The following is a 26,795-nucleotide window of genomic DNA, read 5'->3' on the forward strand; positions in this document are numbered from 1 at the left end:
TCATTATATCTGAAGCCGAGACGTTTTTGGGCCTCCAAAACTTAATGGCAGAAGTACTGCAAGGACTGTCCCTCCATCACATGATCCTTCTGAGCCTGTGTAGGTACCTGATTAAAACAGAAAAGATGATTTAACATTTCGTTACTGATAGTTTGTATGGATTAATTTTTAAATCCTTATTACCCAGCTGTACAGTAGGTGGCGGAATGCACATATCATTGTTGCGTTGTAGGTCAAAACATTTGTCTCCGTCTGGGCTGGAGAAGAGGGAAGATTCACGCAGGTGAAAAAGATGGCGGAAGCGGATGATGAGTTCTGAATCTAATGGTGGTAGAATCAAGGAGAAGTGGAGTCCAAAAGAAAGGAAAAAGGAGCAAAGTAGAGAAGACAGAGAAGAGAATGTTACTTTGTATCTTGTAGGAGTACGGTTTTAAATGAGGAGCAGCTGAACCAATTACCAACCTGGAGGAATCCATTTGAGGTATTCAAACTGGTGGAGAGAGTTCTGGGTAGAGTGAGGATCACTGGAGGCTGTCTCATTTAAATGTTTTGTGCTTCTGAGGAACAGAAGAAATGTGTGTTGCGTCTCACCAGTTTGATACGTTTGAAGTGTCGTGTTTCTTAGGAAAAGGGAACCTCTCAAGGGGGTAATATCTGGAGTCTAGTGGGAAGTCGATGTTGAAGAGATTAAAAATATTCCTGGAGTGATTGATGCACGTCGGATGAATCGCATGGTGAATGAGGAAAAAGTGAAGAGTTTATCAGTTCTTTTGTTTTTTGATATGGAGTCTCTCCAGTGCAGTTGGGGTATATTAACTACAGAGGCAGAGCATTTATCCCAAGACCAATGCAGTGGGATCACTGTATAGCTTTTGGTCATGTATCAAGTGTTTGCAGAAGGGAGAAGCCGAGATGTCCAAGTTGTGGAAAGGACCATATTATGTGTTATAAAAGTGATGAACATGTGACATGTTGTAATTGTGGAGGGAACCATGAAGCCACGTCTTCCTAACGCCCCACAAGGGGGAAACAGAATGAGGTGGCCAAAGCCAGGGCTGTCCAGAGCATTTCAGCAGCTGGGAAAAGGGTAGAGGGGTTGAATGGTGCATCAGAAGAGCCCATGGAGTTACATGGAATATTTGCACAAGCCGTACCACCCTCTCAGGCCCTAGAGCTGTACCACCCTCTCAGGTCCCAGAGCCGTACCACCCTCTCAGGTCCTAGAGCCGTACCACCCTCTCAGGTCCCAGAGCCGTACCACCCTCTCAGGTCCCAGAGCCATACCACCCTCTCAAGCCCTAGAGCCGGACAACCCTCTCAGGCCCTAGAGCCGTACCACCCTCTCAGGCCCTAGAGCCGGACCACCCTCTCAGGTCCTAGAGCCGGACCACCCTGTCAGGTCCTAGAGCCTGAAAAGGGAGATATGGAAAACTACAAGAAGGAAGAAGTGGGAGTTTGTTTGTTTTGGCAGTGTACTATTTTAATTAGGATGGATTAAGTTAGTTTCACTATTCCGCATGGATTTTACATTTTGGGGTTTCAAACCGTCAATTTGGTGGCATAAGCAGAACTCTGGAAGGGGAAAATGGAGTCCCTAGAGAAAGCAAGTCCAAGATGTGTGTCAGGGATGGAGCAGCAGTATTAACATAAGGAGACGTGAACGTGGAAAACGGAGAAGATGAGGAGGGAAAAGAGAGGTCTAAGAGAGGGAGGGAAGAAGAGGGGGAGCTGGAGTCGTATAAAAATGGTGGGAAAAAGGGAGATGGTTTGTTAAAGAAGAATGGTAGGAAGTGTAAGCAGAGGGAGCTGAAGACAGAGGAGGAGAAAAGGAAGTGAATGAGGGTGAAGTATCGGTGGTGGTAGGTGTAGTAAAGTTATCAGAGACCGAGGTATGCACCGAGGATCAGGAAAAAGATGAGTCTGTGACAGTAGGAGTGAAGTTTATGGAAAAAGTGGACTCTTGCCTTTTGGCTGATCCATTTGTGGCTTCACAGTGGGTGAAAAAAGATTTGGTTTAATTGTAAGAGACAAAGGAATGTGTAACATTAGGGAAAGTAGTAGAATGTGTTAATTGTAGGGGTGTCCATGGAGCTGGGGATCAGAAATGTCCTGTGCGAGAGAGGCAGGTTGAGGTTTCCAGGGTTATAGTAGCGCAGAAGTTGTCATATGCTGAGGCAGTGAAGAAAGTAGAGGAAGATGGGTTAAGGGGAGGAGTGGTGAGAGTAGTGGAGATATACCAGTACAGAGGGACAGGGCAAAATGTGAAATATGTTTCAGTAAGATTGGATTTTTAGCATTTATAGCAATGGTTATGAACTGTACAGCAGGGATGGATCTGAAGTCTCAGGAAATAGAGGTTGTGGTGGCAGCTGCAGAGAGGTATTTGGGTGTGTGGGAGACTTGACAATAGAAAGAGTAACAGGGTGTGTTAAGTGGTGATGTCCCATCCTTTCAGGGTGATGGCAGGAATGGTAGGAATAAATACCTTTAATTAGTGGAGTAGGGGGGTGTTAATTTTATTTTATATAATTTTGAAATTAGTGAGTATAGTGTTAGATGGTAGGGTATTTATTCAGTACATTTGTTTCTTTTTCAAGTAAAGTATAGGGGAGTTGTACTCCAGGCTAGTAGGTGGCGGTAATGCAACAAATTGGATGCCAACCGCCGTTAAACCTCAGAAGAAGAAGATTGTTGGGAACGTCATTAGACGGAAAAGGAAGAACGTCATTATACGGAAGAGGAAGGAAAAGTGTGTTTGAAACTAAAATCGCTAGTAACAACCAGCATCAAACGTAACATTGCTTGTCAAATGGATATCATTTCTCGTTATGGTTTGTAGTTATGCTGGCTGTGCTTCTGCTGTCTTTCTACAACATCCGAAGGTGGGTTGCTCACACCATCGCTTAGCTAGCTTCAGAAAGCTCAGCTACCGAGCTAGCTAAGTTAGCTAGTAAACAAAATGTAAGCTGGCTAGCAAAGATACATCCTGAAGTGATATAACGTTGTTAGCAATACGATGTGAAGTTCTATGGTGTTATTCTCAACTTGTTATCATCTTAGATCATCCAGATGCAGGTTTATGTAGCTAACGTTAACTAGGTTAGCATGTTATTACGTTAACTAGTAATGTTGACATTATGGTCAACTGTTGCTCCCGAGTGGTGCCGTGTAGGCCGTAAATAAGAATTTGTTCTTAACTGACTTGCATAGAGGTTACAAACAAAACACAGCAGCCAGCTAGCTCTGCAGACCCTGTTCTACTTCAGTAGCCAGCTAGTTCTGCAGACCCTGTTCTACTTCAGTAGCCAGCTAGCTCTGCAGACCCTGTTCTACTTCAGTAGCCAGCTAGCTCTGCACACCCTGTTCTACTTCAGTAGCCAGCTAGCTCTGCAGACCCTGTTCTACTTCAGTAGCCAGCTAGCTCTGCAGACCCTGTTCTACTTCAGTAGCCAGCTAGCTCTGCAGACCCTGTTCTACTTCAGTAGCCAGCTAGCTCTGCAGACCCTGTTCTACTTCAGTAGCCAGCTAGCTCTGCAGACCCTGTTCTACTTCAGTAGCCAGCTAGCTCTGCAGACCCTGTTCTACTTCAGTAGCCAGCTAGCTCTGCAGACCCTGTTCTACTTCAGTAGCCAGCTAGCTCTGCAGACCCTGTTCTACTTCAGTAGCCAGCTAGCTCTGCAGACCCTGTTCTACTTCAGTAGCCAGCTAGCTCTACAGACCCTGTTCTACTTCAGTAGCCAGCTAGCTCTGCAGACCCTGTTCTACTTCAGTAGCCAGCTAGCTCTACAGACCCTGTTCTACTTCAGTAGCCAGCTAGCTCTGCAGACCCTGTTCTACTTCAGTAGCCAGCTAGCTCTGCAGACCCTGTTCTACTTCAGTAGCCAGCTAGCTCTGCAGACCCTGTTCTACTTCAGTAGCCAGCTAGCTCTGCAGACCCTGTTCTACTTCAGTAGCCAGCTAGCTCTGCAGACCCTGTTCTACTTCAGTAGCCAGCTAGCTCTGCAGACCCTGTTCTACTTCAGTAGCCAGCTAGCTCTGCAGACCCTGTTCTACTTCAGTAGCCAGCTAGCTCTGCAGACCCTGTTTCTACTTGCTACTTCAACGAACGTGAAATACAATGTATCAAGTGTATGAGTGTGTCCTCATTGTACGTCTGTTATTTGATGTCGCACCTCAAATGATGAGCTGGTGGACTGAGACCAGATGGGGGGTGAAATAGGTGGTGACATGACAGTGTGTTATCAGAGGACTGAGACCAGATGGGGGGTGTAATAGGTGTTTAGTTCAACATGCCTAGTTAAATAATGATTAAATAAATTAGAACATATAAAATATATGCTTTGACCTATTCCAGGTAACCTAAAGATGCTTGATTCACTACAGCTGCTTTTGAAGAACTTTCCAGTCGTTTTTGCTTTACATTCCGACTTTACATTCTGACTTTTGAACGTGTGTTTATTGGACATATATATTAGTGTCTAATAAAAAGAGCAACGTATGTAAAGCATCCCATCTGTTTTAAGGTTATATTTTGTGTGATGTAGTTCCTCTTGATGTCCACTAGGTGTCAGCACAGTTTCAATAATGTCACACCAGGTTACTACATGTTTTCATGTTGTGAATGCTACATGTGTAGACCTTACAGTGAAATGCTGACTTACAAGCCCTTAACCAACAATTTAGTTTTAAGAAAAATATGTGTTAAGTAAAAAATAAGAAATAAAAGTAACAAATACTTAAAGAGCAGCAGTAAAATCAAAATAGCGAGGCTCTATACATGGGGTACCGGTTAGTCGAGGTAATTGAGGTGTTCCTTTCAAGTCCAGTGGTGTAAATTACTATTAATAGTATAATTAGTACTTAGTATATAATATTAATATTAATTACTATTATTATTATTACAAAAATGTATTTAAACTACTCCACTACATTCTGTTTATATATCTGGTTATTTTGTATCTGTACTTTTACTCTTTATGTTTCTTTACAACTTTAAATTTTACTTCACTACATTTCTAAATAAAATAATGTATTTTTTACTCCATACAGTTTCCCTGGCACACAAACGTACTTGTTTCATTTCGAATGCTAAGCTGGACAGGAAAATGGTCCAATTCACACACTGATCAAGACAACATCCCTGGTCGTCCCTACTGCCTCTGATCTGGAGGACTCACTAAACAGAGAACATCCCTGGTCATCCCTACTGCCTCTGATCTGGAGGACTCACTAAACAGAGAACATCCCTGGTCATCCCTACTGCCTCTGATCTGGAGGACTCACTAAACAGAGAACATCCCTGGTCATCCCTACTGCCTCTGATCTGGAGGACTCACTAAACAGAGAACATCCCTGGTCATCCCTACTGCCTCTGATCTGGAGGACTCACTAAACAGAGAACATCCCTGGTCATCCCTACTGCCTCTGATCTGGAGGACTCACTAAACAGAGAACATCCCTGGTCATCCCTACTGCCTCTGATCTGGAGGACTCACTAAACAGAGAACATCCCTGGTCATCCCTACTGCCTCTGATCTGGAGGACTCACTAAACAGAGAACATCCCTGGTCATCCCTACTGCCTCTGATCTGGAGGACTCACTAAACAGAGAACATCCCTGGTCATCCCTACTGCCTCTGATCTGGAGGACTCACTAAACAGAGAACATCCCTGGTCATCCCTACTGCCTCTGATCTGGAGGACTCACTAAACACATGCTTCATTTGTAAATGATGTCTGATTGTTGGAGTGTTCCCCTGGTTATTTCTTAAATAAAATAACAAGAGAATCGTGCTGTCTGGTTTGCTTAATATATGGAAGGTCAAATCATTTATACTTTTACCACTGATACTTAAGTATATTTTAGCAATGACGTTTACTTAGTATTTTACTGGGTGACTTTCACTTTTACTTGAGTCATTTTCTATTAACATCATCTTATTATTGTACCTTTTTCCCTTCATTTGCCTACTACTGTCTATAAGCTGTCATAACATGTGGGTTTTTTCATGGGGACCAGGTATCGGAACGCCTTTGAAGGGTCTACAAAGCCCCCAGGTAAAAGTTGGCTTTTGCAGACAAGGATTGTATTGTTACTCCACGACATAATATGTTATCACAACTCTATTAAAAGGACATTCTACACAAGGTGTCACTTCATTCCTTCTATTTGATGGGAACTCCTGGTTAGGAATGGGGAACGAGTGCTCTCTCTTGGGGGAAAAAACATGTTTATACCTATGCAGTACCTTTAGCAATAATAATAAACCTCTACTTTTGTAAAGAAAACAATTATGACAGGTGTGTTGTAATAAAAATGAGTGGTGTCCACTGACTAAATGCAGTCTTTCTGGAAAACCCAGATATTCACAAAGTGTTTGATGAATGACACGTTGCTTCTTCATGCAAAATAGATTTGGACTTTAAAATTCAATTAAGCTGCTTTATTTTCAGGGTTTAGTGAAGGTGGGTCATTTTTTACCCTTGGGACAATGGGAGTAAACAGACTGCTAAGACTACACAAGGGTTAAGTCAAGTATTTACAAGGTGTCTAGTCATTTCTGGTCGTTAATGTCTAATTGACCACACATTAGTGCAAGTTGAAGTGTTGTCAGTGCTACACAGGTGTCTGTAGTCTAGGTGCTCGTTATAAGTGCTTGAAATCATAGATTGCCGTGTTCCAGAGCATCAAGACTGTGATCGAAGGGTGAATTGTGACTGAATTACTGAGCTACAAATAATATTAAGTAGTTATTTATAAGTCAAGGTTACTCTACATCACTCTCGACTCGCCTTAAAAGTCATCTGCAATGTGGAACGTCCAACAATTCATTGACACAGTTGTGACTGGTAAGGTTTATTTGTTATAGCATCACATTTTACACAAGACATGCCAAAATTCATATAAAGATAATTGTAACATACACATGCCATTGTCATGTCTCATTGTTCCTCCTCCAGACTCCTTCATAGCCGTCGGCCAGCTCTTTCACATCCACCATCTAATTGAGGTGAAAGGACAGAAATGTTGAAAGTGTGTTTTCTGCAGCACCAGTAAGGACCGTTCTCCTATGATGTAGTCGACCCTATCAGAAAACATTTACTCACTTTTTGCTTTTATACAAAAAACATGCCATTTCTCCATTTTGGTGAAAAGTGGGCCATTAGCTAAACCACAACCTTCCTGTCCAAAGACCTTCATGAACTAATGAAACTATATCTGACAGTTTGGGGAGGAATTCATTCTAACGGGTGAAAATGAACCAGGTCTTTTCTGTGTATGTGCCGGTCTTTAAACATAAATGTAAATATATAAAATATACTAATAATGCATATAGTCTCTGGTTATCGGTGATACTTCCCATTCTGCACAATTGTGACCTTTGACCCCTTGCACGTGGTCTTAAATGTCCACATTCTGGATGACATCCTGCCAGACTTTGTTGGTATTTCACTGTTTGATCTAGCATGTGACTGTTTTTCCCCCCCAGCACTTGTCCCATGTTGGCTGGCCCACTATGCAGTTAAATGGAAAGGTTTCTCCCCAGCACTTGTCCCATGTTGGCTGGCCCACTATGCAGTTAAATGGAAAGGTTTTTCCCCAGCACTTGTCCCATGTTGGCTGGCCCACTATGCAGTTAAATGGAAAGGTTTCTCCCCAGCACTTGTCCCATGTTGGCTGGCCCACTATGCAGTTAAATGGAAAGGTTTTTCCCCAGCACTTGTCCCATGTTGGCTGGCCCACTATGCAGTTAAATGGAAAGGTTTTTCCCCAGCACTTGTCCCATGTTGGCTGGCCTACTATGCAGTTAAATGGAAAGGTTTCTCCCCACTACTTGTCCCATGTTGGCTGGCCCACTATGCAGTTAAATGGAAAGGTTTTTCCCCAGCACTTGTCTCATGTTAGCTGGCCCACTATGCAGTTAAATGGAAAGGTTCTACAGATGTAGACGTGACATGTGAATTGGGATGAGGGGAAATGACAATCAATGACAACTGAAATAGCAAACATTATCTGTATATCGCTATATTTGTTCTTGTAGATGTACTTTGAATATGTTTAATATGTGGGGGAAGCATTTCATTTGTAGTCTTTCTTAATTTGTCGTTTTCAGTGGCCTGTGAATATTTGTACATAATTTGGTCGGATGTCTGTGTAACTAATAACTAATTATCATGATTTCAATTCAGTTTAATGACATCACTCACTTCTCCTGAAGGGCGCACATAATACCATTCACTATTCACCATAAATGTAAAAGCATTAGATTGGCTATGCATTAGTATATATGTTATATATTAGTATATATATATATGCATTAGTATATATGTTATATAGTATATATGTTATATATTAGTATACCAATTCTCTCAACCAGCTTCATGAGGTAATCACTTGGAAAATATATTTTGATTTGTTTAACACTTTTTTTGGTTACAACTATACAGTATGAGTTATTTCATAGTTTTCATGTCTTTACTATTATTCTGTAGAAAATAGCATAAATGAAGGAAACCCCTTCCCCTCACACATGGTTTAGATGGTAAATATTTATGTTCCCTTAGAGGTTCATCACGTCAGCTAAAGGGAATATGTTCCATCATCTATGTTTATTTACATTAGTGCAAATGGTCCACTGATATTGGTGTAATTTCTCACCCCTTTTGGCTGGAAGTTAATTTCCCCTCAGGGGGACACATTTGTTATTATGAAGGTAATTTGTGTAGAATGTACTTTTCCCACTCATTCACCCCATCTCTTTACATTGCTGATTTATATGCAGTGGCCCAGACCTCAAACCCAATGAAAGTCATGGGGGGAAATGAGGCTGAACGCTACGCACACACACACACACACACACACACACACCCGCGTAAACACACCAGCACACACACACACCAGCGCACACATCTACAGGAAGAGAGAGGGAAAGAGTGTCTGTGTGTTTACACGTGCACTTGTTTTATGTCTGTGCCTTTTCATGTGTGTACACGTGTTAGACTTCCTGTTTGTCCTCGTTCAATGCTGTTGTTTCCCCTTCTAGCAGATACTGTGTGAACTAATTTAAATACTATTGGTATATAAATTAGAGTAGTGTTTAACCAAAATGTGATACAGCACTGTGTGTAATTACAAACTGTATGGAGAAACAGTCATGTAGAAAACGCTACAGAAACAAACAACTATTTAATAATTGGGATGCACTGCCACCTGGTGGTTTCAAAGAGAACACTAGTGTTTCCCCCAGACATCCCTGTCTGATGCTAGAGGTGATACTATCCTACGTTATATTATCTCTACCAGCTCATTAAATATCTCTGTAAATTGCAGTTGACCAACAAGGCTGTAATTAAGTATATACTAGTTTAATGGCTCTCAATAATATAGTCATCCTCAACCACAGGTACACTCTCATACATGCATAGAACAGCTCAAGCAAACCTATAAACACATACCGTATGTACAATCATGCTGCATACACACATACAAAATGGGAGTCCTGCAGTAGACAGTTAGCCGATACAGATGGGGGCTGGAACGAGCTGCAACAAACACTCAAAACAGGACAGTTTGATCTCCGTCTCTTCATTCAAAGACTCAATCATAGACACTCTTACTGACAGTTGTGGCTGCTTTGCGTGATGTATTGTTGTCTCTACCTTCTTGCCCTTTTTGCTGTTGTCTTACATATAGTAAATAACATTTAAAAGACAACACTGACAGGACTCTACACACTGACAGGACTCTACACACTGACGGGACTCTACACACTGACGGGACTCTACACACTGACGGGACTCTACACACTGACAGGACTCTACACACTGGCAGGACTCTACACACTGACGGGACTCTACACTACTGACGGGACTCTACACACTGACGGGACTCTACACACTGACGGGACTCTACACACTGGCAGGACTCTACACACTGGCAGGACTCTACACACTGACAGGACCCTACACACTGACAGGACTCTACACACTGACGGGACTCTACACACTGACGGGACTCTACACACTGACGGGACTCTACACACTGACGGGACTCTACACACTGACGGGACTCTACACACTGACGGGACTCTACACACTGACAGGACTCTACACACTGACGGGACTCTACACACTGACAGGACTCTACACACTGACACTGGCGATAATGGGGAAGATGGGCGGCACCTGGAGGGGGGTGGAGACAATCACAAAGACAGGTGAAACAGATCAGTGTGTGACAGCGAGAGGAAGAGGAGGAAGTCTTGGCGCCCGTCGTTCTATAGTGGACCTTACTGTGTTCTATAGTGGACCTTACTGGTGTTCTATAGTGGACCTTACTGGTGTTCTATAGTGGACCTTACTGGTGTTCTATAGTGGACCTTACTGGTGTTCTATAGTAGACCTTACTGGTGTTCTATAGTGGACCTTACTGGTGTTCTATAGTGGACCTTACTGGTGTTCTATAGTGGACCTTACTGGTGTTCTATAGTGGACCTTACTGGTGTTCTATAGTGGACCTTACTGGTGTTCTATAGTAGACCTTACTGGTGTTCTATAGTGGACCTTACTGGTGTTCTATAGTGGACCTTACTGGTGTTCTATAGTGGACCTTACTGGTGTTCTATAGTGGACCTTACTGGTGTTCTATAGTGGACCTTACTGGTGTTCTATAGTAGACCTTACTGGTGTTCTATAGTAGACCTTACTGGTGTTCTATAGTAGACCTTACTGGTGTTCTATAGTAGACCTTACTGGTGTTCTATAGTGGACCTTACTGGTGTTCTATAGTGGACCTTACTGGTGTTCTATAGTGGACCTTACTGGTGTTCTATAGTGAGACCTTACTGGTGTTCTATAGTGGACCTTACTGGTGTTCTATAGTGGACCTTACTGGTGTTCTATAGTGGACCTTACTGGTGTTCTATAGTGGACCTTACTGGTGTTCTATAGTGGACCTTACTGGTGTTCTATAGTAGACCTTACTGGTGTTCTATAGTGGACCTTACTGGTGTTCTATAGTAGACCTTACTGGTGTTCTATAGTGGACCTTACTGGTGTTCTATAGTAGACCTTACTGGTGTTCTATAGTGGACCTTACTGTCGTTCTATAGTAGACCTTACTGGTGTTCTATAGTGGACCTTACTGGTGTTCTATAGTGGACCTTACTGGTGTTCTATAGTGGACCTTACTGGTGTTCTATAGTGGACCTTACTGGTGTTCTATAGTGGACCTTACTGGTGTTCTATAGTGGACCTTACTGGTGTTCTATAGTGGACCTTACTGGTGTTCTATAGTGGACCTTACTGGTGTTCTATAGTGGACCTTACTGGTGTTCTATAGTGGACCTTACTGGTGTTCTATAGTGGACCTTACTGGCGTTCTATAGTGGACCTTACTGGTGTTCTATAGTAGACCTTACTGGTGTTCTATAGTGGACCTTACTGGTGTTCTATAGTGGACCTTACTGGTGTTCTATAGTGGACCTTACTGGTGTTCTATAGTGGACCTTACTGGTGTTCTATAGTGGACCTTACTGGTGTTCTATAGTAGACCTTACTGGTGTTCTATAGTGGACCTTACTGGTGTTCTATAGTGGACCTTACTGGTGTTCTATAGTGGACCTTACTGGTGTTCTATAGTGGACCTTACTGGTGTTCTATAGTGGACCTTACTGGTGTTCTATAGTGGACCTTACTGGTGTTCTATAGTGGACCTTACTGGTGTTCTATAGTGGACCTTACTGGTGTTCTATAGTGGACCTTACTGGTGTTCTATAGTGGACCTTACTGGTGTTCTATAGTGGACCTTACTGGTGTTCTATAGTGGACCTTACTGGTGTTCTATAGTGGACCTTACTGGCGTTCTATAGTGGACCTTACTGGCGTTCTATAGTGGACCTTACTGGTGTTCTATAGTGGACCTTACTGGTGTTCTATAGTGGACCTTACTGGTGTTCTATAGTGGACCTTACTGGTGTTCTATAGTGGACCTTACTGGTGTTCTATAGTGGACCTTACTGGTGTTCTATAGTGGACCTTACTGGTGTTCTATAGTAGACCTTACTGGTGTTCTATAGTAGACCTTACTGGTGTTCTATAGTGGACCTTACTGGTCGTTCTATAGTGGACCTTACTGGCGTTCTATAGTGGACCTTACTGGCGTTCTATAGTGGACCTTACTGGCGTTCTATAGTGGACCTTACTGGTGTTCTATAGTGGACCTTACTGGTGTTCTATAGTGGACCTTACTGGTGTTCTATAGTGGACCTTACTGGTGTTCTATAGTGGACCTTACTGGTGTTCTATAGTAGACCTTACTGGTGTTCTATAGTGGACCTTACTGGTGTTCTATAGTGGACCTTACTGGTGTTCTATAGTAGACCTTACTGGTGTTCTATAGTAGACCTTACTGGTGTTCTATAGTGGACCTTACTGGTGTTCTATAGTGGACCTTACTGGTGTTCTATAGTGGACCTTACTGGTGTTCTATAGTAGACCTTACTGGTGTTCTATAGTAGACCTTACTGGTGTTCTATAGTGGACCTTACTGGCGTTCTATAGTGGACCTTACTGGTGTTCTATAGTGGACCTTACTGGCGTTCTATAGTGGACCTTACTGGCGTTCTATAGTGGACCTTACTGGTGTTCTATAGTGGACCTTACTGGTGTTCTATAGTGGACCTTACTGGCGTTCTATAGTGGACCTTACTGGCGTTCTATAGTGGACCTTACTGGTGTTCTATAGTGGACCTTACTGGTGTTCTATAGTGGACCTTACTGGTGTTCTATAGTGGACCTTACTGGTGTTCTATAGTGGACCTTACTGGTGTTCTATAGTGGACCTTACTGGTGTTCTATAGTAGACCTTACTGGCGTTCTATAGTAGACCTTACTGGTGTTCTATAGTGGACCTTAAACTGGGATAGCTTGGTAACATCAGGGGGGGGGGGATGAGTTTAAACTGGGATAGCTTGGTAACATCAGGGGGGGGTGAGTTTAAACAGGGATAGCTTGGTAACAACAGGGGGGGTGAGTTTAAACAGGGATAGCTTGGTAACATCAGGGGGGGGTGAGTTTAAACAGGGATAGCTTGGTAACATCAGGGGGGGTGAGTTTAAACAGGGATAGCTTGGTAACATCAGGGGGGGGGGTGAGTTTAAACAGGGATAGCTTGGTAACATCAGGGGGGGTGAGTTTAAACAGGGATAGCTTGGTAACATCAGTCAACCACGAGGCCTGCTCCTACATAGTGGACAGGTACAGTACACACCCTACCTAGTACCCTACCTAGCACCCTCACTAATGCACTACCTAGCACAATACCTAGTACTCTATCTAGATACCACTCCATGTCTACTATAGATATCAGACCACTAGAATATCAGACCACTAGATACCACTCCATGTCTACTATAGATATCAGACCACTAGAATATCAGACCACTAGATACCACTCCATATCAACTATAGATATCAGACCACTAGAATATCAGACCACCAAATACCACTCCATGTCTACTATAGATATCAGACCACTAGATACCACTCCATGTCTACTATAGATATCAGACCACTAGAATATCAGACCACTAGATACCACTCCATGTCAACTATAGGTAAATTCATTAGCATGAAGTTCGATACCCATATGACCCCACTCAACCCCAGGGGCCAAGTGTCAACATTCAATCTAACCTGGGGCCTGACGTATCAACATTCAATCTAACCTGGGGCCTGACGTGTCAACATTCAATCTAACCTGGGGCCTTACGTATCAACATTCAATCTAACCTGGGGCCTGACGTATCAACATTCAATCTAACCTGGGGCCTTACGTATCAACATTCAATCTAACCTGGGGCCTGACGTATCAACATTCAATCTAACCTGGGGCCTTACGTATCAAATCAAATTCAAATCAAATCAAATGTATTTATACAGCCCTTCGTACATCAGCTGATATCTCAAAGTGCTGTACAGAAACCCAGCCTAAAACCCCAAACAGCAAGCAATGCAGGTGAAATAACACGGTGGCTAGGAAAAACTCCCTAGGAAAAACTCCCTAGAAAGGCAAAAACCTAGGAAGAAACCTAGAGAGGAACCAGGCTATGAGGGGTGGCCAGTCCTCTTCTGGCTGTGCAGGGTGGATATTATAACAGAACATGTTCAAGATGTTAAAATGTTCATAAATGACCAGCATGGTCAAATAATAATAATCATAGTAGTTGTCGAGGGTGCAACAAGCACGTCCGGTGAACAGGTCAGGGTTCCATAGCCGCAGGCAGAACAGTTGAAACTGGAGCAGCAGCACGGCCAGGTGGACTGGGGACAGCAAGGAGTCATCATGCCAGGTAGTCCTGAGGCATGGTCCTAGGGCTCAGGTCCTCCGAGAGAAAGACAGAAAGAGAGAATTAGAGAGAGCATATTTAAATTCACACAGGACACCGGATAAGACAAGAGAAATACTCCAGATGTAACAGACTGACCCTAGCCCCCCGACACAAACTACTGCAGCATAAATACTGGAGGCTGAGACAGGAGGGATCAGAAGACACTGTGGCCCCATCCGATGATACCCCCGGACAGGGCCAAACAGGCAGGATATAACCCCACCCACTTTGCCAAAGCACAGCCCCCACACCACTAGAGGGATGTCTCCAACCACCAACTTACCATCCTAAGACAAGGCCGAGTATAGCCCACAACGATCTCAGCCATGGCACAACCCAAGGGGGGGCGCCAACCCAGACAGGAAGACCACGTCAGTGACTCAACCCACTCAAGTGACGCACCCCTCCCATGGACGGCATGGAAGAACACCAGTAAGCCAGTGACTCAGCCCCTGTAATAGGGTTAGAGGCAGAGAATCCCAGTGGAAAGAGGGGAACCGGCAAGGCAGAGACAGCAAGGGCGGTTCGTTGCTCCAGCCTTTCCGTTCACCTTCACACTCCTGTGCCGGACTATACTTAATCATAGGACCTACTGAAGAGATAAGTCTTCAGTAAAGACTTAAAGGTTGAGACTGAGTCTGCGTCTCTCACATTGGTAGGCAGACCATTCCATAAAAATGGATCTCTATAGGAGAAAGCCCTACCTCCAGCCGTTTGCTTAGAAATTCTAGAGACAATAAGGAGGCCTGCGTCTTGTGACCGTAGCGTACGTGTAGGTATGTACGGCAGGACCAAATCGGAAAGATAGGTAGGAGCAAGCCCATGTAATGCTTTGTAGGCTAGCAGTAAAACCTTGAAATCAGCCCTTGCCTTAACCAGCCCGTCTGGTGTTCAACCTTCCCAATTTCTCTCACGTCACCCCGCTCCTCCGCTCTCTCCACTGGCTTCCAGTTGAAGCTCGCATCCGCTACAAGACCATGGTGATTGCCTACGGAGCTGTGAAGGGAACGGCACCTCCATACCTTCAGGCTCTGATCAGGCCCTACACCCAAACAAGGGCACTGCGTTCATCCACCACTGGCCTGCTGGCCCCCCTACCTCTGAGGAAGCACAGTTCCCGCTCAGCCCAGTCAAAACTGTTCGCTGCTCTGGCACCCCAATGGTGGAACAAGCTCCCTCACGACGCCAGGACAGCGGAGTCAATCACCACCTTCCGGAGACACCTGAAACCCCACCTCTTTAAGGAATACCTAGGATAGGATAAAGTAATCCTTCTAACCCCCCCCCCCCCCCTTAAAAGATTTAGATGCATAAATTATTAGATATTTTTGGATCTTGTGATATTTAATGGCATCTATGGTTTGACCTCAGAAGTCACAACAATTTCTAAGAAAGTGGTTGTTCCACTGGATATCATAAGGTGAATGCACCATTTTGTAAGTCGCTCTGGATAAGAGCGTCTGCTAAATGACTTAAATGTAAATGTAAATGTAAACCTCTTACATCTAGACGTTCCGCTAGCGGAACACCTGCTCCAATATCCAATGATAGGCGTGGCGCGAATTACAAATTCCTCAAAAATACAAAAACTTCAATTTTTCAAACATATGACTATTTCACAGCATTTTAAAGACAAGACTCTCCTTTATCTAACCACACTGTCCGATTTCAAAAAGGCTTTACAGCGAAAGCAAAACATTAGATTATGTCAGCAGAGTACCAAGCCAGAAATAATCAGACACCCATTTTTCAAGCCAGCATATAATGTCACAAAAACCCAGAAGACAGCTAAATGCAGCACTAACCTTTGATGATCTTCATCAGATGACACACCTAGGACATTATGTTATACAATACGTGCATGTTTTGTTCAATCAAGTTCATATTTATATCAAAAAACAGCTTTTAACATTAGCATGTGACGTTCAGAACTAGCATACCCCCCGCAAACTTCCGTGGAATTTGCTAACAATTTACTAAATTACTCACGATAAACGTTCACAAAAAGCATAACAATTATTTTAAGAATTATAGATACAGAACTCCTCTATGCACTCGATATGTCCGATTTTAAAATAGCTTTTTGGTGAAAGCACATTTTGCAATATTCTAAGTACATAGCCCAGGCATCACAGGGCTAGCTATTTAGACACCCGGCAAGTTTAGCACTCACCAATATCAGATTTACTATTATAAAAGTTTGATTACCTTTTGTTGTCTTCGTCAGAATGCACTCCCAAGACTGCTACTTCAATAACAAATGTTGGTTTGGTCCAAAATAATCCATCGTTATATCCGAATAGCGGCGTTTTGTTCGTGCGTCCCAGACACTATCTGAAATGGTAAATTAGGGTCGTGCGCATGGCGCAATTCGTGACAAAAAAAATCTAAATATTCCATTACCGTACTTCGAAGCATGTCAACCGCTGTTTAAAATCCATTTTTATGCAATATATCTCGTAAAAAAGCGACAATATTCCGACCGGGAATCTCCTTTTCGGCAAACAGAGGGAAAATCACAAAGACGGGGGCAGCCAGGGCACGCGCCTAAGCCCACAGTCCCTTGATCGGCCACTTGAGAAAGGCGATAATGTGTTTCAGCCTGGGGCTGGGATGACGACATTCTGTTTTTTCCCGGGCTTTGAGCGCCCATGGAAGACGTAGGAAGTGTCACGTTAGAGCAGAGATCCTTTGTAAAAGATAGAGATGGCAAAGAAGTTCAAGAAATGGTCAGACAGGCCACTTCCTGTAAAGGAATCTCTCAGGTTTTGACCTGCCATTTGAGTTCTGTTATACTCACAGACACCATTCAAACAGTTTTAGAAACTTTGGAGTGTTTTCTATCCAAAGCCAATAATTATATGCATATTCTAGTTACTGGGCAGGAGTAGTAACCAGATTAAATCGGGTACGTTTTTTATCCAGCCGTGAAAATACTGCCCCCTAGCCATAACAGGTTAACCTGTTAGGGCTAGGGGGCAGTATTTGCACGGCTGGATAAAAAAAATGTACCCGATTTAATCTGGTTACTAATCCTACCCAGTAACTAGAATATGCATATACTTATTATATATGGATAGAAAACACTCTAAAGTTTCTAAAACTGTTTGAATGGTGTCTGTGAGTATAACAGAACTCATTTGGCAGGCAAAACCCTGAGACATTTTCTGACAGGAAGTGGATACCTGATGTGTTGTATTACCTTTAAACCTATGCCATTGAAAAACACAGGGGCTGAGGAATATTTTGGCACTTCCTATTGCTTCCACTAGATGTCACCAGCCTTTACAAAGTGTTTTGAGTCTTCTGGAGGGAGATCTGACCGAACAAGAGCCATGGAACAATGATGGCCCATTAGACACCTGGCGCGCGAGTTCATGTTGGGTACCCTCGTTCCAACACGTTATAAAAGAGTATGCATTCGTCCACCTTGAATATTATTCATGTTCTGGTTAAAAAAGGCCCTAATGATTTATGCTATACAACGTTTGACATGTTTGAACGAACGTAAATATATTTTTTCCCCTCGTTCATGAAGTGAAGTCCGGCGGGCTTAGATCATGTGCTAACAAGACGGAGATTTTTGGACATAAATGATGAGCTTTTTTGAACAAAACTACATTCGTTATGGACCTGTGATACCTGGAAGTGACATCTGATGAAGAGAATCAAAGGTAATGGATTATTTACATAGTATTTTCGATTTTAGATCTCCCCAACATGACGACTAGTCTGTATCGCAACGCGTATTTTTCTGGGCGCAGTGCTCAGATTATTGCAAAGTGTGAATTCCCAGTAAGGTTATTTTTAAATCTGGCAAGTTGATTGCGTTCAAGAGATGTAAATCTATAATTCTTTAAATGACAATATAATATTTTACCAATGTTTTCTAATTTTAATTATTTAATTTTTGATGCTGACTTGACTGCCGGTTATTGGAGGGAAACGATTTCCTCAACATCAATGCCATAGTAAAACGCTGTTTTTGGATATAAATATGAACTTGATAGAACTAAAAATGCATGCATTGTCTAACATAATGTCCTAGGAGTGTCATCTGATGGAGATTGTAAAAGGTTAGTGCATCATTTTAGCTGGTTTTATGGTTTTGGTGACCCTGTCTTTGAATTGACAAAACATTACACACAACTCTTGTAAATGTACTGTCCTAACATACTCTAAATTTATGCTTTCGCCGTAAAACCTTTTTGAAATCGTAAAACGTGGTTAGATTAAGGAGATGTTTATCTTTCAAAGGGTGTAAAATAGTTGTATGTTTGAAAAATTTGAATTTTGACATTTATTTGGATTCAAATTTGCCGCTCTTGAAATGCACCTGCTGTTGATGGAGTGCACCACGGGTGGCACGCTAGCGTCCCACCTAGCCCATGACACTGGGGCTCAGTCACACTGGGGCTCAGTCACACTGGGGCTCAGTCACCTGGGGCCCAGTCACCTAGGGCTCAATCACCTGGGGCCCAGACAGAGGAGAAGTCAGGCTTGCCTTTCACATATCCCTGCTGCCATGCAGGATATCAGGAAGGGAAGAGGACAGGATGGAACATTGTCTTCATATGTGAATGTATCTTCGTCATTCCAGCCCCAGGCTGAAACACATTATCGCCTTTCTCAAGTGGCCCATCAAGAGACACTAGCTTATGCGCGTGACCCCGACCGCCCCCGCCTTTGGGATTTTTTCCTCTGTTTGCCGAAAAGGAGATTCCCTGTCGGAATATTATCGCTTTTCTACGAGAAAAATGACGTAAAAATTGATTTTAAACAGCGGTTGACATGCTTCGACGTACGGTAATGGAATACTTTGAATTTTATTGTCAGGATTTGCGCCAAGCGCGTGACACTTCTTTACTATTTCGGATAGTGTCTGGAACGCACGAACAAAACGCCGCTATTCGGATATAACGATGGATTATTTTGGACCAAACCAACATTTGTTATTGAAGTAGCTGTCCTGGGTGTGCATTCTGACGAAGACAACAAAAGGTAATGACATTTTTATAATAGTAAATATGATTATGGTGAGTGCTAAACTTGCCGGGTGTCTAAATAGCGAGCCCGTGATGCCTGGGCTATGTACTTAGAATATTGCAAAATGTGCTTTCACCAAAAAGCTATTTTAAAATCGGACATATCGAGTGCATAGAGGAGGTCTGTATCTATAATTCTTAAAATAATTGTTATGCTTTTTGTGAACGTTTATCGTGAGTAATTTAGTAAAATGTTAGCGAATTCCCCGGAAGTTTGCGGGGGGTATGCTAGTTCTGAACGTCACATGCTAATGTAAAAAGCTGGTTTTTGATATAAATATGAACTTGATTGAACAAAACATGCATGTATTGTATAACATAATGTCCTAGGGTTGTCATCTGATGAAGATCATCAAAGGTGAGTGCTGCATTTAGCTGTCTTCTGGGTTTTGGTGACATTATATGCTGGCTTGAAAAATGGGTGTCTGATTATTTCTGGCTTGGTACTCTGCTGACATAATCTAATGTTTTGCTTTCGTTGTAAAGCCTTTTTGAAATCGGACAGTGTGGTTAGATTAACGAGAGTCTTATCTTTAAATGGCTGTAAAATAGTCATATGTTTGAGAAATTGAAGTAATAGGATTTTTAAGGTTTTGAAAATCGCGCCACAGGATAGCCGTGGCTGTTACGTAGGTGGGACGAATTCGTCCCGCCTAGCCTAGAGAGGTTAAACCATGTGAAGGGATGGTGTGATTAATGGGGAACCAATTACTTGTCTCCACAATGTCTGTGAGCAAGTCACTCCCTCCTTTGGCATTGGGGGAGGTGTATGGCGGTGTCTGGACCATTGGATGTCCTCTGATGTTGCACTTATCCTGGGATAGTGTATGACCTAGAGGCTCACTCTCCTCAGTGAGCTTGTCCAGGAGAGGGGTCAAGAAGGGGTTTTACTTGAGATGGGAGTATCTAGAGTTGACAATTGAGTTATGCCATTGGATGAGTTGGTGTTTTTGTGCTATGAAGTACCAGGAATGAGATTAGAACCTCGTTTTAGGGACCAAACTGAACGATCATTTATAGTGAATGCTATCTGGCTACGGGATACTCCTTTCTCATTATAAAGTCTTCCTTTGTGAACTGTTCATTATATCTGTGGTTTGTTATGTCGACTAGGGGGGGGTGGATCTTTGCTATAAAATATCTCAGTAGCCGTTGTGTTGTCACTCTAAACGGATCATTCGAAATGGTGAATCGTTGAAAGTCATTGCTATTGCAAAGCTCTTATTATTAAAGATCTAGTTATAAGTATAACTCTGACTGTGTGAAGTTTGTTTCTCCTCATTTGGTAATGCAGAAATGAACCACCACATGTCTCAGAGTAGAAGTGTTCCTCTCGGATCAGTTTTGCAGTTTACAACAAGAATGAGATTATAGACACATCCTAGATCAGCAATTACTGTGAGATGATTTGTGGATGAAGTCCCAGGTCCCCCTCTGTCCATGTTCTGATGTTCATTTGGATCTTAACATGCCTTTTGGGGGCCCTAACTGAGATTTTGTTGGGGTGCCCCCCACCTCACTGGCAAAACATTTTACCTCCCCCTCCCTCCTGACGGTGGAGTGAAATAGACATTTATAATACATTTCATGCAATTAGACTCATTTTGCCATGGAGCAGTATTGCAGGGAATTTCCTGCGATTCTACACATTTTGCCAAGACTTATGTTTGTTAACCATATCTGAGAGTGACTTAACAAAATTGGTATTGGGGCATTATTACCAGAAGTTTAGACAACTGGCTAGACTAACTTACCAATCTAAATGTTTGTAGCTGACATGTGACTCAGTGACTTACACAACTTGTTCTGATATTTATTATATACATTTTTAAGATTGTGTTTTCTATTGTTAGGTATTACTGTGTATGTGGGAGCTACAAACAAACCTTTTGTTGGGTATTACTGTGTATGTGGGAGCTACAAGCCTTTTTGAAATCGGACAATGTGTTTAGATTAACGAGAGTCTTATCTTTCAAATGGTGTAAAATAGTCGTATGTTTGAAATATTGAAATTATAGCATTTTTGAGGTTTCGAATTTCGCGCCACGCTCTACCACTGGCTGTTGAATAGAGTGGGACGCTCACGTCCCACCTAGCCCAGAGAAGTTAAAATGTAACTAAATGACTGCCAGCTCCAATATTTTATTAGCTAGGAGGCTTGTACACAACAGCCTACTCGTACTACAGAAACATACAATGTATTTTGCCAAGTTCTCTCTGTGTTAATCCTGTTGCCCAAATATAGCAGGTAACTTATGTCTGTGTTGAAGATGTTGTTGAGTTGTATTTAATATATGCTTTGACCCATTTCAGGTAACCTCAAGATACTTCACTCACTACAGCTGCTTTTGAAGAACTTTCCAGGTGTTTGTGATTTACATTCCGACTTTTGAAATGTCTCCTTGATTGGACATATTTAGCTAATAAAAAAGAACAATATATAAAGCATGCATCTGTTTTAAGGTTATTGTGTTTGTGTGTGTGGTGTAGTTCCTCTTGGTGTCCACTAGGTGGCATTACAGTTTCAATATTGTCACACCAGGTTTTCATGTGTAACAATGTTCCTTTTATGTCCAGTGGTGTAAATTACTGAAGTAAAAATACTTTAAAGTACTACTTAAGTCGTTTTTTGGTGTATCTGTATTTATATTTATAAAATGTATATTTTGACAACTTTTACTTTTGCAAAAATTCTAGATCACCTTTACTCCACACAGAGACGCGTACAAAGCTCTCCCTCGCCCTCCATTTGGTAAATCCGACCACAACTCTATCCTCCTGATTCCTGCTTACAAGCAAAAATTATAGCAGGAAGCACCAGTGACTCTGTCTATAAAAAAAGTGGTCAGATGAAGCAGATGCTAAACTACAGGACTGTTTTTCTATCACAGACTGGAACATGTTCTGGGTTTCTTCCGATGGCATTGAGGAGTACACCACATCAGTCACTGGCTTTATCAATAAGTGCATCGAGGACGTCGTCCCCACAGTGACTGTACCTACATACCCCAACCAGAAGCCATGGATTACAGGCAACATTCGCACTGAGCTAAAGGGTAGAGCTGCCGCTTTCAAGGTGCGGGACTCTAACCCGGAAGCTTACAAGAAATCCTGGTATGCTCTGCGACGGACCATCAAACTGGCAAAGCGTCAATACAGGGCTAAGATTGAATCATACTACACCTGCTCTGACGCTCGTCTTATGTGGCAGGGCTTGCAAACTATTACAGACTACAAAGGGAAGCCCAGCCGCGAGCTGCCCAGTGACACGAGACTACCAGACGAGCTAAACCACTTCTATGCTCGCTTCAAGGCAAGCAACACTGAGGCATGCATGAGAACATCAGCTGTTCCGGAAGACTGTGTTCACGCTCTCCGTAGCCGACGTGAGAAAGACCTTGAAACAGGCCAACATGCACAAGGCTGCGGTGCCAGACGGATTACCAGGATGTGTGCTCCGGGCATGTGCTGACCAACTGGCAGGTGTCTTCACTGACATTTTCAACATGTCCCTGATTGAGTCTGTTATACCAACATGTTTCAAGCAGACCACCTTAGTCCCTGTTCCCAAGAACACCAAGACAACCTGCCTAAATCACTACAGACCCGTGGCACTCAGGTCCATAGCCATGAAGTGCTTTGAAAGGTTGGTAATGGCTCACATCAACACCATTATCCCAGAAACCCTAGACCCACTCCAATTTGCATACCGCCACAGATCCACAGATGATGCAATCTCCATTGCACTCCACACTGCCCTTTCCCACCTGGACAAAAGGAACACTTATGTGAGAATAATATTCATTAACTACAGCTCAGCGTTCAATACCATAGTACCCTCAAAGCTCATCGCTAAGGATCCTGGGACTAAACACCTTCCTCTGCAACTGGATCCTGGACTTCCTGACGGGCCGCCCTCAGGTGGTGAGGGTAGGTAGCACATCTGCCACGCTGATCCTCAACACCGGAGCTCCCCAGGGGTGCGTGCTCAGTCCCCTCCTGTACTCCTTGTTCACTCACAACTGCATGGCCAGGCACGACTCCAAATCCATCATTAAGTTTGCAGACGACACAACAGTGGTAGGCCTGATCACCGACAACGACGAGGCAGCCTATAGGGAGGAGGTCAGAGACCTGGCCGGGTGGTGTCAGAATAACAACCTATCCCTCAACGTAACCAAGACTAAGAAGATGATTGTGGACTACAGGAAAAGGAGGACCGAGCACGCCCCCATTCTCATCGACGGGGCTGTAGTGGAGCAGGTTGAGAGCTTCAAGTTCTTTGGTGTCCACATCAACAACAAACTAGAATTGTCCAAACACACCGAGACAGTCGTGAAGAGGGCACGACAAAGCCTATTCCCCCTCAGGAAACTAAAAAGATTTGGCATGGGTCCTGAGATCCTCAAAGGGTTCTACAGTTGCAACATCAAGAGCATCCTGACTGGTTGCATCACTGCCTTGTACGGCAATTGCTCGGCCTCTGACCGCAAGGCACTACAAAGGGTAGTGCGTATGGCCCAGAACATCACTGGGGCTAAGCTGCCTGCCATCCAGGACCTCTACACCAAGCGGTGTCAGAGGAAGGCCCTAAAAATTGTCAAAGACCCCAGCCACCACAGTCATAGACTGTTCTCTCTATTACCGCAATGCAAGCAGTACCGGAGTGCCAAGTCTAGGACAAAAAGGCTTCTCAACAGTTTTTACCCCCAAGCTTTAAGACTCCTGAACATGTAATCAAATGGCTTCCTGGACTATTTGCATTGTGAGCATAATGTCAAAGAAAGTAAATTCACGTGAGCACCACAATGCCTTCTACACCCATGCTCTACCAAGGTTTTCCAACACACAGATTTCACCTACTACGGTAGCTATGTTGGTCTATTTTACTTCAAACAATGTGTTGGCAGGTTGCTTAGGATTCAAACCTTCTCAGATCATGCTAATACCCACCAGACATTTCTAAACCAAGAGGCACAATATCGCCAGACTTTGGGGAATGCTTGTGAAACAGACCAATGAGACCAGGTTGGGGTTTGGGGTTAGAGAAGTCACAAAGAGAAGTGAAACATTCTTCCTGAGTTGTTCATTTTCTCTAAATATAAAGGCACAACCTAGATTAGAGCCAATGTCTTCAGTAGTGGAACATGTTATTACTCTAAACTCATGAAAGTGACAAACTGACTGTAACGGCTGTCGTAGAGAGGGGACCAAAGTGCAGCGTGTTGATTGCTCATGATGAATATTTATTTTAACTCAGAACACTAAAGAAAAAATAACGACGCGAAAACAAAAGCACACAGTTCTGTCAGGTACAGAAAACTAAGCAGAAGACAACTACCCAAAAACACAGGTGTAAAAAAAACATACTTAAGTATGATCTCCAATTAGAGACAACGAGGACCAGCTGCCTCTAATTGGAGATCATCCCAAATAAACAACATAGAAATACAAAACATAGAAAAACACAACACCCCCTGTCACACCCTGCTCTAAAAATAACATCTTACTATGGTCAGGACGTGACATTAGTATAGTTGTGACACTGACACATTCTCTAACAAATTTTAGGAAGCTTAATTTGACAAGTTAGCAACCATACAATGGTGTTGCTCAAGGTAAACACACACAATGACATTACATCATGGACATAACACTACAACTTTCCTTCTGTTAGTAGTAATGAAGCCTTTTCATCATGGACATAACACTACAACTTTCCTTCTGTTAGTAGTAATGAAGCCTTTACAACTGATACTGTCAGCTGGTTCCAGTCAGTGGTGTCTGTATGTTCTCATGATAAACTAACTCTAACTCTGTTGATGGAGGTCAAGGCTGCAGCATCTAAAGAGAAGTACATGATAAACTGACTCTAACTCTGTTGTGGAAACTTCACACCTCTCTGTTGCTGATACTGTTGATGGAGGTCAAGGCTGCTGCATCTAAAGATAAGTGTGCTGGTGTGAAAAGGGAAGGGGGAGAGAGAAAATAAGAGAAATGAGAAGTAAAGAGATGGACTGACAGGGTTGTGGTTATTCACCGCTGCTGAAGAGAGCATCTTTTTCCACCCACCATGACGTTCTGATGAACAGGGTCACTAGGTAAAGAGAGAGGAGAGAGAGATGAGTGAGGGACAGAGGAGCTGATCCAGTCTACTACAGTGAAGACCTCCAACACCACAGGAACATTGATACACCCCTACAGGTCTCAGTGTTTAATGTGTAGTTAGATACATTTATACACCCCAACATACAGTCCAATTATAATGACTGATTCAATCAGATGTTTGACTGGTGTTTTAAGTGTTTAGAACTCTGAATGTACATCATACAGAATACGTACAGTTGAAGTTGGAAGTTGACATACACCTTAGCAAACTACATTTAAACTTAGTTTTTCACAATTCCTGACATTTAATCCCAGTAAAACGTTCCTGTCTTAGATCAGTTAGGATCACCACTTTATTTTAAGAATGTGAAATGTCAGAATAATAGTTGAGAGAATGATTTCTTTCAGCTTTTATTTCTTTCATCACATTCCCAGTGTGTCAGAAGTTTACATCCACTCAATTATTATTTGGTTGTTTAAATTGTTTAACTTGGGTCAAACGTTTCAGGTAGCTTCCCACAATAAGTTGGGTGAATTTTGGCCCATTCTTCCTGACAGAAATGGTGTAACTGAGTCAGGTTTGTAGGCCTCCTTGCTCGCACACACTTTTTCAGTTCTGCCTACACATTTTCTATAGGATTGATGGCAGGGCTTTGTGATGGCCACTCCAATACCTTGACTTTGTTGTCCTTAAGCCATTTTGCCACAACTTTGGACGTATGCTTGGGGTCATTGTCCATTTGGAAGACCCATTTGCGACCAAGCTTTAACTTCCTGACTGATGTCTTGATATGTTCAATATATCCACATAATTTTCCCACCTCATGATGCCATCTATTTTGTGAAGTGCACCAGTCACTCCTGCAGCAAAGCACCCTCATAACATGATGCTGCCACCCCCGTGCTTCACGGTTGGGATGGTGTTCGTTGGCTTGCAAGCCTCCCCCTTTTCCTCCAGACAAAACAATGGTCATTATGACCAAACAGTTCTATATTTGTTTCATCAGACCAGAGGACATTTCTCCAAAAAGTACGATATTTTTCCCCATGTGCAGTTGCAAACCGTAGTCTGGCTTTTTTATGGCGGTTTTGGAGCAGTGGCTTTTTCCTTGCTGAGCGGCCTTTCAGGTTATATCGATATAGGTGTAACGCCCTGGCCATAGAGAGGGTTTTTTTGTTCTCTATTTTGGTTAGGCCAGGGTGTTACATGGGTGGGCGTTCTATGTTTATTTTTCTATGTTGGTTTGTTTCT

The 26,795-nt window shown here is 42.9% G+C and overlaps 2 protein-coding genes and 1 long non-coding RNA gene across 4 annotated transcripts in view; 2 read left to right on the forward strand and 1 right to left on the reverse strand.

Annotated features, from left to right (window-relative positions):
- Positions 1–26,795, forward strand: part of LOC145861820 (butyrophilin subfamily 1 member A1) — a 315,627-nt gene that overhangs the window by 198,620 nt on the left and 90,212 nt on the right. The window lies entirely within an intron of this gene.
- On the forward strand, positions 5,484–22,132 carry LOC123732547 (uncharacterized). Of its 2 annotated transcripts, XR_014381526.1 has the most exons (3): positions 5,487–6,849; positions 6,961–7,053; positions 21,749–22,132. It is a non-coding gene; the product is annotated as an uncharacterized LOC123732547 (long non-coding RNA). The 2 variants fall into 2 exon arrangements; XR_014381525.1 differs by lacking the exon at positions 21,749–22,132 and having other exon boundaries at positions 5,484–6,849; positions 6,961–7,114.
- Positions 24,661–26,795, reverse strand: part of LOC123732551 (uncharacterized) — a gene marked incomplete at its 5' end in the record, with an annotated part of 37,357 nt that continues 35,222 nt past the window's right edge. The window contains one exon of the mRNA XM_082965437.1: positions 24,661–25,532. The remainder of the gene's footprint in view (positions 25,533–26,795) is intronic.

The sequence above is a fragment of the Salmo salar genome, chromosome 18 (assembly GCF_965601325.2).
Source record: "Salmo salar chromosome 18, fSalSal1, whole genome shotgun sequence".
NCBI lineage: Eukaryota > Metazoa > Chordata > Actinopteri > Salmoniformes > Salmonidae > Salmo > Salmo salar.